Below are 12,067 nucleotides of genomic sequence, written 5' to 3'. Positions count from 1 at the left end.
CCTGGCAGCAGCCAGGTAACTGCTAGACGCCTTTGAGTATGACGCCCCAGGTGAGCAGCACGGGGCTCCGTCACCACCGGCTGAACAGGGAGCCCTTCATAATTCAGCTGGGGGGGGGGCGTGCACCCCAGGCTGCGGGGAGGGCCCTGACAGCTGGGGGTTTTCTTCCTCCCCAAGTTCACTCAGAGACCTCAACAAACCACGGGGAAGAGACACGTGCTCTGAGCCTTGATAATCTTACATTAATTTGATTTTTCCAAGACCTTATGGAACACGGGCTATATTTAGTTCCAGGAGCCCCCCAGGAAAGTGATGGCTTTTAACATTTTAATCTTTAGGAAGTGAAACGGGTCCTGAGCAAGGTGAGATGGTGTTGACACTTCTTCTTTGGGGGCTGAGGGTGCAGGGGTGGCCGTGCTCGTGTCAGCTGGGCATCTTTTATAGGATTCTGCGTGTTCCTTTACCTAGAGGAATAGTATTACACGTCCCTGTGCAAAGGCAGAGGCTCTGGTTGCCATGGCAATAGCCAATCTGAGGGAGCTGTGACCTAAATCATGACTGAGGAAAAGAGTCCCTTGTCAGTATCAGCGCAGTTACAGCCCCAGCGGATTAGGCTGGGTGGCGTGGCTTACCCAAAATGAACTCTTTCACCTCAGGAAGAGTGAAACCGTGCTCTCCTCCCTGCAGAAACTTTTCCGGGACGTGGGTACTGAACGCTGTGCTGCTACAGCATCCAGGAACAGGGAGCGATGACGCAGCGCTTTCTCAGTGCCTGTGCGGACCAGCGTCTCGTGGACATTTGGGGGTGAGAACCCGGCCTCTTCCTCGGGTGGAGGCTGTTCCCACGTGGGCCCCGACAGACGGTCATCAGGGAGCCAGTGTCCCCCCTCGTCAGGTGGGTCCGCTAGTGACACAGACACACAGACACACACGGGGCCAGGCGCTCGCCCTCGAGGAGCAGAGCGGCTCTCGGGGATGGGGGCCGATTCTGAGCCTGGGCGGAGGGGGTGACGTGACCGTGACCTCAGCTGGGGTCAGGGGCCAGCGGGAGGCCGGACAGGCAGAGCCGCCTCCCATCCGCTCTTCCCTGTGCGCAGGAAGAGCCCCGTTTGGCGGCCCCCACCCTGCGCTTGGCATGAACCAACTCCCATCCTCCGGGGGGAGCAGATGGAGACATGTGGACAAGTGGGCTGAAGCCACAGTGGCTGCCTGGGCCAGCCAGCGTCCCAAGTGCCCCCCACGCCCCGGACATGCTGTGGAAGGGCTGAGTGTCCGCGACAATTAGGGACCCTCGTGCTCCTGGGGAGCCAGGTGAGGTCCGGCTGCTGCAGGGCTGACGCCTGTCCCCCAGTGCCCAGGAACCAGGGATCCGGCCTCGCGCGGCCCCAGGGCAGCATCCCGGGGCGCACTTCCTGCCCCCCACCCCCCGTTTGGGGTTTGCTATGAAAGCAAGGTCACCGTCTCCAATGATTTTCTCCTTACCTCCCCCCAGCAAAATGCGAGTTTCCGTTTTGTTTTGTCTTTTCCCTGGTGAGTGTGAAGCAGGTGTGCTGTCCCCCAGCCCAGCCCCCATCCTGGCCCTCGCTCTCCTCCGAGTGTCCCCATCAGGTGTTCCCTGGGGAACCGGAGGGCAGCTCAGAGACTCCAGGCTATGCCTTTCCTACCAGATGAATAGACAGGTCTGTAGATTCAACAACTTCACACATAAACGTAGCATTTTATTGTGGCCCAAACGTTCCGAGTAAGAAGTGAACCTCTCCCGCCAAGGGATCAGGCGCTGTTAACTGGAGGTGAGTGGGGAGTCGATTTGGGGAAGGGGCACCGGGTCCCGGAGTCGCTCTCCTACCTGAGCTTGTCTCCATGGTGATCTTCAAAGGGCCCTTGGCCGGCTCTCTGTCGTCCCACCTGGACAGACTGGCTCACGGGGGCTCAGCTGCTCCAGACGGTGCCAACATGCCCACCCTGAGTGCCCAGGTGGCCTGGTCTGTTTATGTGTGAAGTTGTCAAGGGACCTGAGAGCGGCTGAAGCCTGCGTTTGAATGGTCCTTCCAAGCCAGGTGCCATGATTCTTATTTCTGGTTGCCTTTCTTGTTTTTTTGTATTTCAGTTTTATGAAGTTGTAAATATAAGTTAACCCAGTGACATGTTAACTCATGTGCCAAAAGGTTCCCAGACAAAGTGGCCGATCGGGGTGGGTCCCGAGAGGCTCTGGTCAGTGGCCCCAGCAGAGCGGGAGGGGGTCAGGGCAGGAGCTCAAAAGCCGCAGGATGGGCTCCGGGCTACGTGCCTCCTCCCCTATGTGCAGCTGCTGTTTTCATAATGTGAGGACACCCTGGGAAGGCCTTGGGCCTGTCCACGCGGGAAGATGGGCTGGGGCTCAAGGGCACCCTGGCCGTGTCGCTGCCCCCTGCACCGCCCGAGAGCCCCTTTCCGGGTGTTCCCTCACGCTGCCACCCCTCTGTGTCCCCCTTGCTCATCGATGAATTGGGGGTGATAATAGTTATATGCCCTGTCGTGGGCTGTCATGGAGACTAAATGCTTTCACACTTGTAAAGCACATTAGCTATTTACTAGTAGTGCTAATAGCTAACGCGTGACTATGTTAGGGTTAGCCGTGGTTAGCACGCGGGTTCGTTAGCACTAGCAGTGGTGTTGATGCTAGTGTGCGTTAATATTAGCATTAGCTCTTAGTATTAATATAGTTAATATTAATTAGTTAATATAAATTAGTATTACTATAGTTTCAGCATAGGCCTTAGTATTAGCATTAGCTATTGGGATTACTTTGGGTATAGCATCAACACCAGTACCAGGGTCAGTACGGGCACCAGGATGAGCGTTGGTGAGAGCATTAGCGTGAACGTTACTACAGTTATAAGGGTCAATGTCGGCATGAACATTAGCTGTCAGTATGCGCGTACACAGTAGTGTTACATCGGTACCAATACCAGTATTAGTGTTAGTATTGGTGTTAGCATCTCCATCAGTGTCAGTATGAACATTTGTATTCCGGCACTGTAGAGCAGGGAGCCCGCCTGGGATGTCAGAGCTGCTGGAAACATGTCTGTGTTTATTGTCTGTCGATGGGCGAGTCATTCAGGGGATGGTCGCAGTGGATAGAGACCCGAATCCCCTTTCCTGAGGCCCTTCCCGCTGGGCCACCCTGCCTCTGTCTGACTTTCTCCTTCGTTTTCCCTGCCTCCCGCCCAAAACATTCTCCTGAAGGGCCCTGCGAGCTCCCCTGGGACCGGCATTAGCACCCCGGCAACATCTGCAAGGCAGAAACCCAAGTGTTTTCTTTCCTGTCCTCTCGCAGACCCCCTGGCCCTGTAGGCGGTGGTCGTACCTTCCTCAGACCCCTCCCCCATGCCTGGCAGGCTGAGACCGCTCCTGGTGCCAGGCCCTCTCCCTCCCCACGCGTGATGGTCTGGACCCTCGTGCGAACCTCCCCTGTGTGGCGGGAACCTCGCACGCCCCTCTGTCCGGGGGCCTTCTGCCCCCCCCGGGCCCACGTCCATCTCGGAGGGTCTCCCTGCCCCGATCCAGCCCTTCCCTTCCCCATCTGCATTGTGGTCGCACCGCGCTGCTTCCCCAGCGCCGTCCCCTTTGTCGTTTGCATTCTGCCGCAGTCTGTAATCAGTGCGGGCTTTGGCATCTCTCATTACCAGCTCTTGAAGGGATTCTTCAGACTCAGCAAGAACAGCCGCCTGGTCCCCGGCCAGCATCTGCTTCCTCGGGCTCAGGAAAGGCGTGTTTGCATTCGCCCGCTGCTCTTGGACTGCGGGGCTCTCCCCTCACCTGAACCACGAGGGCACCTGTCTGGGTTCCGGGTCTCGTGGTGGAAGATTGGAGCTCTGTCGCCCAGTCCCTCCCCAGCCCTCCTTGTAATGTGGGCCACAGAGTATGGGGCTGGGGACAAGGGACATGGGGACATGTCCTCATGTAACTAAAACCCCACATTTCCCCAAAAACGGCAGATCATTTTTAATTGAAAAATGCCTTAAGGAGTATGTGTGCGTCGTGTCTGCGTGGGTGCAGGTGTGCACACACACTCGCGTTTCCAGATAAGGGGAAGCGTCAGGGCAGGACACAGAAATATGTCATAGATCTTACACAATCTTTAGGTCAGGGTCAGAGGTTGAGTTCTGATGCACTAACAGCCAAAATAGAAAGAGACGGTGGCATTTTCCCAGGTTCCCCTTTTCTGAGGCCAGCGTCACCCCAGCTGCTCAGTGAAGGACAGGTTGTCAGGGACCTTTCCCTGGGGCTGGGGAGAGGGCGCCGAATGCCAGCCTGCCTTCCCATGCCCACCCCCAATGCCAGCGTCATCATAAAACCGCCTATTTGGTTTGCACAGGGTTGTCACCGCACCCACAAAGGGACAGGGACAGAGTGCAACGGAATTCAGTAAAAGCAATTCTAAAGGAGAGAAGGAAGGTGGAGAGGGGGCAGCACTCTGTGGTTTGGGCTTAATGGAGGGATAACAGGGAAACACCCGGAATGGACGGGGTCACCCAGCCCGTCCCACCCGCAGCGGGTCCAGCCGCCGGGTGTCCTGACCTGGTGCCCGAAGAGCCTTCCAGCTCCATCCCAGCGCCCCCTCAAGCCCACACCTGCCCGTCCATCGACCTGTGACAACGTACTGAAGACACAGATGATGCCGAGCCAGCTTCTAGTTTTATCCTTGGCCACCAGGAACATTTACAGTCCGTCCAAAAGCTTTAGTTTACCCGTGTTTTCACTCGTGTTCACAGCTACCTTGAAACAATCACAGAAACCTTATAGGGGCTTTACTGGGGGCATGACTTTCTCATTCATCTGCCTCATCTGAGACTAAGTGAAAAGCAAGAGTGGTCCAGAGACTTCCTGAGGGAAGCCACAGTGACTGCTCTTCCCATCACACAGGACGGTGGTTTGGCTCAAGAGGGCAGATACCTGGAAAGCAAAGACACAGAGACTTCGTGAGGGGCCCCAGGGGTTGCGTCAGCAAGCATTCTCTCAATAGAAAGGAAGTTCATTTAGCTTGAGAGACAGATGTCAGAATAGCAAACGGGGAGAAGTTATAAAAAATACAACCTCCCCCCGTCCCCCCTACGGAGGTAGGACTCTGCTCAAGGTGCCCTGTCACTCAGAGATCTGTCCTAAATTTACAGAAAATGTAGGACAGAAGAGGGTGTTTGTTATTCCTCTAAGGTGGGTCCCAGCTGCTTTGGCCAACAGTTGATTACGACATGCATGTGACCATCACTTAGTGGAGGGGCCGCTCAGCCCCACTTAAAAGCGAGCTTGACTTGAACCCAGTCCAGGCTTGGTTATGTTCTGTGACACAGTGATTTGATTAGGCCGCACTCGTCCAGAATCTCTGAACACTCAACCAGGATGCAGAACCTCCTGCCGCCAGAAATTCTGATGGACTCACTTCTCAAAAATAGCTTAATTTGTATTTTGAGCGTTTTTAAAGTAGCATGTGCCTAGGTACAGAATTTTAAATTATGAAAAATAGAGAGTGAGAAGAACTTCCCCTCTACTCCTGACCCCCATCACCTGGTCCCCTCCCTGGAACTGTGTTGTTGGACCCTTCCACGTACGTGGGCACACGGGCGTGCGCGCGCACACACACTCTTTTTTCCCCATATACGTATACTTCTTTTTTTTCCGCTTCTTTTTCCTTACAGGTTATTGTAAAATGTTCAGTATAGTTCCCTGTGCTCTAGGTACAAGTCTTTCAAGTCTCAGATCTTTTCAGCTCCGTGCAACCTCCCACGTGGCTCTGCTCTCCCCATTCCCTTATGTGATCTCATGACCGTCCATCCCCGTAGGACCTTGTTTATATATTTTACATATAGTAGTGTGTGCATCTGTTAATCCCAAGCTCCTAATTTGTCCTTCCCCCCCAACCCCCTTTCCCCTTTGGTAACCATAAGTTTGTTTTCTATGTCTGTGAGTCTGTTTTTGTTTTGTAAATAAGTTCATTTGTATCGTTTGTTTTTAGATTTCACATATAAGTGATATCGGATGATACTTCTTTTTCTGACTTACTTCCCTCAGTATGATAATCTCTAGTTCCATCCATGTTGCTGCAGATGGCATTATTTCATTCTTTTCTTATGGCTGAGTAATATTCCAATGTATATATGCACCACATCTTCTTCATCCATTCATCTGTCGATGGACATTTAGGTTGCTTCCATGTCTTGGCTGTTGTAAATAGTGCTGCTGTGAACACTGGGGTGCATGCGTCTTTTCGAACTAGAGTTTCCTCTGGATATATGCCCAGGAGTGGGATTGCAGGATCATAGGGTAGCTCTATTTTTAGTTTTTTAAGGAACCTCTATACTGTTCTCTATAGTATGTACATAAATATAAATTTATATATACTTCTCTACCAATATGTCCTGCAGATTTTCTTAGATGGTAGCATTAACAATTAATTAACAATTATAGAGACTCCTTGGTGGTCCAGTGGTTAAGACTCTGCGCTCCTGACGCAGGGGGCATGGGTTCGATCCCTGGTCGGGGAACTAAGAGCCTGCATACTGCAGCCAAAAAAAAAAAAGACTAACAATTATAATGGAACTTTGTTTCATATAAGGCATCTAAGGCTGTGTCGTTCTCCTAAACATCGGCACAGTATCTCACTGCATAGCTGTAACGTTTGCTGAACCTGTGTCCTATGCTGGTCTCAATGTTTTGCAGTTAAAATCAGTGCTGAATTGAGGAGATTTGTATATATGCCATTCTCGTGTGAAGGATAAATTCCTAGAAGTGGAATTGCTGGGTGAAATGTGTAAGAGAATTTAAGGTTTATAGATACTACCACGTTTTCTCCCCTGGACGCTGTATCCATTTACACTGTGACTGTAGTGACAGTCGCAGACGGGCCTGCTTCCCCATCTTCCACCAACTAATATGTAATCAGGTGCTTTGCTCTTTGCCGAACTGACAGGCCTTAAAACTTATTTCATTATAGTCTTAATTCACATTTCCCTTCCTCTGAGTGATACTGGGTTTCTTTTAACATGCATAAGAGCTCTTTGGATTTTTTTTTCTGCATGTTTAAAAAAAGGACCATTTTTTTCTATTGTGTTGTTGGTTTTTTTTCTATTGTGTTCTTTGACTTTTTCTTTTTGAAAAAACTTTGTAGATCAAAAATTATCTCTTTTTCTATGATATGTTCCGCAAATATTTTTTACTTCCCTAGTTTGTCTTTTGACTGTATTTTTAAGTTTTCCTTCCAAAGATCATTGTTTTTATATTTGTTGAGTAGGATTTCCCACTTTCTGTGGTTTCTGAATTCTGTGTCACAGTTAGAAAGGCCTTCCATACTCTGAGATTGAAAACATTCACCCCGTGTTTCCTTATAATATTTTTATAGTTTGGGTTTTACTTGTAACACTTTTTATATTTTGGAACTTATATTTGTGTGAGGAGTGAGAAGCGCTCTCTAACTTTCTTTTTTTCCCAGATGGCAACCCAGTCACCGCAACACTGGAGAAATTCTACCTTTGCTCTTCATTAAATTCTTTATATATTTGGTCCTGCTAGTGGACTTTCTATTCCGTTACATTGACCTGTTTATCTATTGATGTTCCAATATAATACAGTTTGAATAGCTGCAGCTGTACAGGGGTTATAGCATCTAAAAAGATGAGTTCTCACCCCTTCCTCTTCTGCAGAATAGTCCTGGTGATTTTTGCAGGTTTTCTCTTTTTTTTCTTTTTTAACGTGAACTGGATCTGCCTGGTATTTTTTGCCCATCCTTTTACTTTCAAGATTTCCGAATCACTGTTGCAGGTGTGCTTCCGTGGTGTCATCTTTTCCTTTAAATACAGGAGTTTATCGTATTTGTTTTGCTTAACCCACGGGTGTGTGGTAATACTGGGGTGCCTAGTTTAGGTCGTGCTTTGGGCATTTATCACATCTTCTCTTTGTTAACCTTTTGCGATATGTCATTGCTTGCCTAGCTTTTGTGCGACATTTCAGATGTAGGGTCCAGATTTGCTTTGTTCCTGGGAAGTTAAGTTACATCTGGAAATATTTTTATGTTCTGTTACTTGACTTCTCTTCGTGGGGACCAGTGTGCGTGTGTCAAGAGGGCTCCCTTGTCCTTCTTTCAAGTCTCAGATCTTTTCAGCTCCGTGCAACCTCCCACGTGGCTCTGCTCTCCCTGTTCCCTTATGTGATCTCATGACCGTCCATCCCCGTTGAGCTGCTCCCCACCGGGCTTCCTGTCTGGGCCGGTTCTGTTCTCTGCTTTGTGCCTCTGGCACCTCCAGCTCCTGACGCATGCCTGGGGTCATGACCATGAACTTCAAGGGCCGTCCCACAACCCTACCGTGTTTTCCTGATCACTCCACCCTCCCGCTGCCCTGGACGACTCCTTGGCCTTTTCTTCTTTTATCTCGAACCCTCCTCTCCGCTCCCAACACTGCAGCCCAGCCTAAGGGGATCTGTACGCATATAACCACCTTCTCCCTGAGATCTGGGATCACACGTCCTGCCTCCTACCCAAGGTCAACCCCCTGCTTGTACGCGAAAGCCCTTCTCCCCTGCTCAGCCACAGAGCCGCTGCCCCATCTCTGTTCTCCATCAGCGTTTTTCATCCCTCGTAGGATCTTTGCCATCAGCATATGCAGCCATATATGCTCTCCCCTCTTGCATCCTAACAAGAAAATCCCTTTACCCCACATAGCCTTCAGCGGCTGCCGCTCTGCTCTCACCTATAGCAGAACTCTGCAAAACACTTTCCTCGCCTTGTCCTAATCTTCCTTTTCTCCCACTTTCTTTTAAATCCACTCTAATCCGCCTTCTGCCCTTCCCCATTCCAGGGACACTGCTCTTCCTTATGGCAACAACCGTCTCCAAACTGCCGAGTCCTCAGATTCCCTTGATAGTTTCTGTTCATCTTTCGGTGCCTGAAAGTTGCCTTTTCCCAGAACCACTCTGGTCCATTTCTCCTGCATGTACATTTGCTCTCTTAGTGACCTCACTTGGTCCCATGGCTTTAGTACTACATGCTGAAGATGATAAAAACCATGTCTGAAACCCATATGCCGACCCCAAGTGTCCCCTGTGGTCTGTGTTCCCCACATCACCACTTGTGTGTCCGGCAGGCACGTCGTGCAGACACGGCGGCCCAGAGGCCTGACCGCCCCTCACTCCTGAGTCGCCTCCTTTCTGCTGTCTCCCCACTCAGAAATGGCAAGTCCATCCTTCCAGATGCTCGGCCCAAACCCTTACCATCACCTCTGAGTTCAGTCTTTCTCATCCCACGTGCACTCAGTCCACAGTGCTTGTCAGCTGTACTTTCCAGGTATATATGGAACACTCCTTAACACTCCTCATACGACCACTGGGCTCACCCAACATCCTTCCGTACCGAACGGAGCAGTCATGTGTCTGGGAATCCCAGTCAGCGGAGTCTGTGCAGAGGTGACGCTCTGTGTGAGCCCCTTCTGTGGTGTCTTGTTCATGGCGACTCCCTCCTTGTGCATTTTTGAGTGTGAGCTCACATATATTGGGATTTCATCTGTGGGCATTTTCTGAGGCCTGGTGTCAAGGTTGGTCTCTCAGTGGCTTCTTCCGACGCCTGGCTGTGTTACGGAGTCCAGGTCACAGTCAGCCAGAACCTTGGCTTGAGAGTTCATGGACCGTCTTGGTCCTGTGAATTTGAAACGCAAACCTGAGAATGTCTGAGGATGGCTTATGGTTTTGAAAACTCATGGGAGATATGTTCGCCCCCTCCTGCACGAGATGGAAAATGTCGAGTCTTACAGGAGGTGCTTTTCCTAATTCATCTGAAGTCGTTTGGTAAAAGGACAGTAAACGTTTGTGGGAGTAGCTCCTCCTAAATCCCCTGCCTCAGCTTGTCCCTCATCCTCCAAGCTCCTCAAGAGGCCTTGGAACCGAAGGTCAGGTTCATCTGGTTTGTCGAATCCCCTCAAAGCAGAATTGGCTTCTGTCTTATTCTTATTTTTTTGTCAGTCCTGAAAAACCCGGAAGCCAACATCTGTTGTCCTCCTCACTGGACCCCTCCAGCCTGCCTGGGACCCCTCCTACCCTGCTTCCTCTGTGGCCCAGTAAAGCCATTTTTCAGGGTTGCAGTGGACTCTCCTGGACACCGAGCTGACCCTGTGACCCTGTCTGCTCTTGCATTTCTTCTCTGCCTCAGTCGAATCCTTGAGTTAGCTCTCGTCTCCTGATTCTTCCCTGGTTTCTCTCTGTGGCCACGCACGAGCAGAGCGTCGTGCTTCACAAGGCAATCCCAGTCACAGCGCAGGAAAGCTTGAACTTGAGTTCTCAGCAACACGTGCCAGCGCGAGCCAAGCTCCGCGAGAGGATGGACGCAGCCACGTGAGCGCGCAGATGGAGCGTCAACGAGGGTCCGTTGGAGGGTCTTCCGTGCAGGTTTACATATACTTACGGGATTTCAGAAAACACAAGGAGGATCCAAGGACTGTCTCGTAATCGTGCAGAAACAGCAGACCTGTGCTCGACGGTCCAAAGAGCAGCGGCCTGCGACACGCCTCAGGGAGACGCCAGGATTTATAACTCACCTCCCGGTTGCCAGTTCTTTTCCAGAACGTCGCAGGATAGTTGAAGACAGAGAAGATATTGATCATGCTTTTTTAAAAAAAGATAAAGCAAAAAATACAAGAAAAAGAACAAACTATATTTTAAAAGCCGGTTGTATTGTGAAATCGGGTGCTTTTCCTTTGGGGGGGGTTGCCTTGCACAATTTAGGTTCTGTGGGACATATTTCTGCTGTCGGCAGGCCTCTAAGGATTGCTCTGTTTAGACAACTGTATTTACATTATTGGAGTTCCAGTAATATAGGAACACCTGAAAATGAGTAAGCAGAAGCCTGTTGTTTTCACTACTTTTGTATATTTTGAAGCGAAGTTCTCAGACGCGATTCTTCTGTAGCCTGAATTTCATGATCTGTAGATGAGGGAATGAGCTGTCAGGTCAAACTGTTGTTGCCTTCTGCACCAGCTCCCCTTCCCAGCTGGACCAGAAGAGCCTGGCCGTGGAACCCTGGGCTTATGAAAAGGGCATCATTCCTCCAAGATTCCAGCAGGCCCAGCCCCCAGTGAATCAGGAGGGACTGAATCTCTTTGGTGTCTTTCAACTCCTCTCTCTCTGCTTTGCACCTGCCTTCTCACCTTTGCTGCACATCTTGCTGACCAGTATTTTCCTCATATTCTACACGATGGTCTAAGCCTGTCAGAATCCCTGATGGCTAGAAGAGGTTTGAGCTGAGCTTCCTCTCCTTTCTTTGCCTCTAGTGGTATAAATAAGACAAGAAGCAGCCTATTTGCAAGTACCAGGCAAAATAGAGGATTCTGAGAAATTGAGGGACCCATAAATTGGGTAAATGATTAACAAGATTGAGCAAATGATTAACAGATATGAACGGATGAGAAATGTCTTGGTTTCAATAGAGGCATTCTCCTCTTTGTCAACAGTGGAAACTGGGGTTCAGTATTTATTGCTGAGCATGTCACACTTACACCGAGAAGTTCCTCCCTCTGAAAAATAATCATGTTGAAAAGTGTAAAGATTCATTACAGTCACAGGCTCTGGTCAGTTTGAGCGCGTTAATCATCTGTTGCTGTGTAACAAATTACCACAGAATTAGTGGCTTGAAAGCGCAGCGCTTGCCGTCTCGCAGTTCCTGTGGGGCAGGAGTCCGGGCCCAGCTGAGCTGGTCGGGTCCAAGGCCTCACGAGGCTGTGGTCGAGGAGCTGCGTGGGACCGCGTCTCATCTGAAGGCTCCCCTGGGCACGATCGCTGCCGGGCTCCCCGTCCTGGTTGCTGGTGGGATTCAGCTCCTCCGGGCCGTCGTGACGGCTTCGCCACTTGCTTTACTGAAGCCTCGCAGCTGACGGAGAGGACGCCGCCAGGGTGGAAGTCGCAGTCTTTTGTAATCTAATCACACAAGTGACACCCCGTTAGTTTTGCCTTATTTTATTTAGTCAAAGCCAGTCGCTAGGTGCAGCCCGCACTCAAGGGCAAGAGATTCCACAAGGGCATGAACGGGGGGCTGGGGCCACCAAAGACCATG

General features: G+C 50.6%; 1 long non-coding RNA gene and 1 other non-coding gene across 4 annotated transcripts in view; both read left to right on the top strand.

The window, feature by feature from the left end:
- The first annotated feature begins 573 nt into the window (after positions 1-573).
- LOC137229511 (uncharacterized) overlaps positions 574-12,067 on the top strand; it is a 75,216-nt gene continuing 63,722 nt past the window's right edge. For all 3 annotated transcript variants that reach the window (XR_010945730.1, XR_010945729.1, XR_010945731.1), the window contains exon 1: positions 574-895. This is a non-coding gene — a long non-coding RNA (uncharacterized lncRNA). The remainder of the gene's footprint in view (positions 896-12,067) is intronic.
- Positions 6,449-6,521, top strand: TRNAR-CCU (transfer RNA arginine (anticodon CCU)). The gene has a single exon. It is a non-coding gene; the product is annotated as a tRNA-Arg (tRNA).

The sequence above is a fragment of the Pseudorca crassidens genome, chromosome 8 (assembly GCF_039906515.1).
Source record: "Pseudorca crassidens isolate mPseCra1 chromosome 8, mPseCra1.hap1, whole genome shotgun sequence".
NCBI lineage: Eukaryota > Metazoa > Chordata > Mammalia > Artiodactyla > Delphinidae > Pseudorca > Pseudorca crassidens.
Note: the sequence above shows the minus strand (reverse complement) of the source record. Positions and strands in the feature narration are given on the sequence as shown.